The sequence below is a fragment of the Ornithorhynchus anatinus genome, chromosome X1 (genome assembly GCF_004115215.2).
Source record: "Ornithorhynchus anatinus isolate Pmale09 chromosome X1, mOrnAna1.pri.v4, whole genome shotgun sequence".
In the NCBI taxonomy this organism is placed as follows: domain Eukaryota; kingdom Metazoa; phylum Chordata; class Mammalia; order Monotremata; family Ornithorhynchidae; genus Ornithorhynchus; species Ornithorhynchus anatinus.
This window is the reverse complement of record NC_041749.1, coordinates 120,266,374-120,271,322: the sequence shown is the minus strand read 5'-3', so window position 1 is coordinate 120,271,322 and position 4,949 is coordinate 120,266,374.

Here is a 4,949-nt window from a genome sequence, read left to right as displayed (position 1 = left end):
TCTGTGAGAAAATACACAGGTGGGAATTAAACACAGTTCCTGCCCTTTGTGATGTTCACACTCTAAGGGCCTCAATGGAGAGAAATGACTGGAGTCAGACACATCATTGATCTCTGAGATTTTTTTTTCATTGTATTTAAGTGAACTAAGTGCTGGGATAGATCCAAGATAATCAACTCGGACACATTACACATCCCATGTGGGGCTCACAGCCTGAATCCCCATTTTACAGACGAGGTAACTGAAGCACAGAAAAGTCAAGTGACTTGTCCAAGGTCACACAGCCGACAAATGGCAGAGCCGGGATTAGAACCCAGGGCCTCTGACTCCCAGGCCTGTGCTCTTTTCACTAGGCCATGCTGCTCCTCTAATTATCACTCAACCAATGCATTTCCTTTCCAGGGCTCTCAATATCTACTGCAGAGTAAACATTGGAGAAAGGGTTAGGATAAGATGACTTTGAGAATAAGGGAAGGTGTGGGAGAGGGGAGCCTGGCACTGTCAGTACCAACCAACAAATCTTCCCGGACTGGCGGGAGATCTGCACTTTCATCCCAGCTCTACTCCTTCCCTGCTCTGTGACTTGGGCAAGTCACTTCACTTCTTTCTGTTTCAGGTTACTCATCTGTGAAACGGGAATTGAATGCTTATTTTCCCTTGCATTTAGACTGTGAGCCCCATGTGGAACAGGGACTTTGTTCTAACTGATTATCTTGTATCTACCCCAGCAGTTACAGTACTGTATAGTCCTTGGCATATAGTAAGTGCTTAACAAATGCCACAGTTATTTTATCAGTACTGTCATTATTATCATCAGCCATCTCTATCTCTTATGCGTAGGCATTCTCAGAAGTTGGGCATATATGTATAGATGACTGAACGTTCAATTCATCTGATCCCATCCCCACATTAGAGCATTAGCTCTTTGTGGGCAAGAACATGCCTCATGCTTCTGTTTGACTTTCCCATGCAGTTAGTACAATGCATTGGACTCAGTAGGCCGTCTATAAATCCCATCACTACCCCTATCTATTTCAATCGAGTTCAGAAGAGCGTAGGGCCATGTTTTCCATCTCGTTTCAGTTTTAATTGATGTTTAATACAAGTCAACATGTTCCATCATCACCTGGGGATTCAATATACATTTTTTCAAGGGATTTCAGAAGTCAAGACTGCAGGTGTAAAGTCTCAGTTTGGAATAAGAGGACACAACCCGTTTCTTACATTTAACATTTTCTTTCATAGTCATTTTGTTAACTTTGATGACCTATTTTGAGTTCTTCAAGGGCAGGGAATGTATGTTGGACTTCTTTAATATGCTCAGGCTGATTTATACCCTCCTTCACCATTGTATATGTATGTAAACATCCATGCGGTTTGTGTGACTACCCTAATTATAAGTATTTTTATGTACGTCTCCCTTGTTAGAATGGAAGTTTATTAGGGGCAGGAAATAGGTCACTCTGTTCTTTTGCTCTTGCCAAGTATCTAGTGCAGTTTACCACCTCAAGTTGAGCAGTGTGGCAGAGTGGATAGACCCCGGATCTTGGAGTCAGAATGACACAGGCTCTAATCCCAGCTTTGCCACTTGTCTGCTGTGTGACCTCAGGCAAGTCACTTCTCTGTGCTTCAGTGACATCATCTGTAAAATGGGGATTAAGACTGTGAGTCCCATCTGGGACATGGACTGTGTCCAACCTGATCAGGTAGTATCTACCTCAACACTTAGTACAGTGCCTGGCACAAAGTAATCGCTTAAAAAATACCCTAAAGAAAAATGTGGGCACTCAATAAATGCTGCTGCTACTACAACTACTATTATTATTGCTACTTCTACTACTACTATTCTCCCAAGCAGGTATTACAGTGCCCAACACTTAGTAAGTACACAGTAAATACTATAGTGATTCTACTCTTTTGCTATTTGGCCTTGTTTGGATTTCTTTCTTAATCAGGGTAAGAGAAGCCTTATCGCAGGACATATGTACATATCTAACTCGTTATCCCTTTTTCTCTATTTTTGTATCTTACCCATATTTAGAATGTGCTCTGCCTTCTCACTTTTATCATTGTTTCCCAGGAGCACTTCAGTCAATTCTTTCTCTCCTTACTCTAGTTCGAAGTCTATTTTCAGCTCGTGGTGGTTTGGCAGTGTGCTCGTGTATCAATTTTAGCCTGTACAAAATACAGCTGTCTAATTGCTGGAGGGGATGAAAAACTGACTCAAGTTCCGATGATCTCCATTGGATTCTAATCCTGTAGCATCTCGTTTTGAAATGTACAGCCTGCCCTTCGCTTTTTCCTGATATTCTCTGCTGAGGACCAGGAATTGCCATACATAGACCGGTCTGGCAGATTATAACTGGGAGAGGGGATCCTTGAGGGCAGAGATCGAGTCTATTATCCTCTCCCAAACTCTCCGCACAGTGCTCTGTACCGAGTAGGCTTGAAGCTCCTTATTTATTTATATTAATGCCCATGTCCCCCACTAGACAGTGAGCTCATTGTGGGCAGGGGGGAATGTGTCTACCAACTCTGTTGTGCTGTCTTCTCCTAAGACCTCAGTACAGTGTTCAGCGCACAGTAAGCACTCAAATATGATTGAATGAAGGCAGGAATCATGTCTAGTAACTCAGTTAGATCCTCTCAAGCACTTAGTACTGGGTTCTGCACACAGCAGACTGGAAGCTCCTTGAGGGAAAGGATTGTTTCTACTAACTATTGGACGCTACCAAACACAGTGTACAGTGCTCAGCACAAAGTAGATGATAAACTCCTTGAGGGCTGGGATTGTGTCTCCTAAGTATTGTGCTTGATACCCAGTAAGTGCTCAAATAGATATTGATTGATAGATTAGGGGCCACTTTCCTAGAGTAGAGAGAAGCAGCGTGGCTTACTGGAAAGAGATGACCCTGTATCTCCCCCAGTGCTTAGAACAGTGCTCTACACATAGTAAGCGCTTAACAAATACCAACATTATTAATAAATACCATTATTACTATTACTATTATTATTATTATTATTTTTAGAGGCTTCCCAATGATCAAGATGCCAAGAAGCAGATTGGAAAACAGACACAGGCCCTAACATCAGTTGGCCTGGACAAATCGAGTATAGCAACATTTTAGAAGTAATCCACCCTCTGCACCACTAACCTCTCTCTCCATGGCCTCAGTTCTAAACGTTGATGGATCAAGTGACAGTATTTATTGAGCACCAACTAGGCATAAATATTAAAATCCCAACACTTCCAAGAACACTTCCCTGATTGACTTCTCACCTCCACCTGATTTGCCCTCCCTTTGACATCACCTCAGCACTTGTGTCTGTACCTCTAGGCACTTTGATACCCGTATCCCTGGGACAATTATTCTTATACTTATATTCTGATGCCACCCCCATGTATAATTGATTTTATTGTCTTTTCCCCCATTAGATCACAAGCTCCTTGAAGGCAGGGATCATGTCTACTAACTGTATTATACTCTCCCAAGCACTTAATACAGTGCTTGGCCCACAGTAAGCTCTAAATAAAAAACATTGATTAATTGACTGCAGAACACTGTATTGGGCTGAGCACACTGGAAGTAAAAGTCATGGTCTTTGCCCTGAAGGAGCTTACAATCTAGCAATGGTGAATTTTTCCACCAACATCTTCGCCCAGCTGAGCAAAAAAGAGTTATTGGGTATGAGTTTTCAGAAACGTGTGCTGGATCAGAGCTCCTATGAGATTCCTTAATTCATTCAATCATATTTATTAAGCTCTCACTGCATGCAGATCACTGTACTAAGCACTTGGGGAAGTACAATACAACAATAAACAGTAACATTCCCTGTCCACGAGCTCACAGCCTAGGGGGGTGAGACAGATATCAATACAAATAAATAAAATTACAGATATGTACAAAAGCGCTGTGGGGTTGGGACAGATTAAAGAGAGCGAGTCAGGGTGACTCAGAAGGGAGTGGGAGATGAGGAAAAGTGGGGCTTAGTCTGGGAAGGCCTCTTGGAGGAGATGTCCCTTCATAAGCCTTTGAAAGGGGGGAGAGTAATTGTCCGTCAGATTTGAGGAGGGAGGGTATTCCAGGTCGGAGGCAGGACATGGGCCAGGGATCATTGGCGAGACAGGAGGGATCGAGGGAGCAACCATTCCCTCTTTTGGAGGAAGCTAAGTGTACAAATCTTAAAAAAACTTCATTCCCCCTTAGACTTTGAGCCACCTATGGGAAAGGGACTGTGAATGGTGTGGAACATGGGCCTGGGAGTCAGAAGGTCATGGGTTCTAATCCTGGCTCCACTACTTGTCTGTTGTGTGACCTTGAGCAAGTCCCTTAACTTCTCTGGGACTCAGTTCCCTCATGGGCAGAGTGGCTAGGGAAGCAGAGTGGCACAGTAGAAAGAGCACGGGCTTGGGAGTCAGAGGTCATGGGTTCAAACCCCGGCTCTGCCACTTGACAGCTATGTGACTGTGGGCAAGTCACTTAACTTCTCTGTGCCTCAGTTACCTCATCTGTAAAATAGGGATTAAGACTGTGAGCCTCATGTGGGACAACCTGATTGCCCTGTATCTACCCCAGCGCTTAGAAGAGTGCTCTGCACATAGTAAGCGCTTAAATACCAACATTATTATTATCTGCAAAATGGGAACTAAGAATGTGACTCTTATGTGGGACAGGGATTGGGTCCAGCCCGATTATCTTGTATCTACTCCAGTGCTTGTAACAATGCTTGACACATACTGAGCACTTAACAAATACCATAATTATTATTATCATCACAGTGTATCTACTTAGAGCTTGGCACATAGTAAATGCTTAAGGAATACAATGAGAACAATTATAATTACCTTTATTTTGCTCATCTGGGACTCTTTTTTATAGTATTTTATAGTATTTATTGAATACCAAACACTGTTCTAAGTGCTGGGGTAGATGCATGTTAATTGGGTC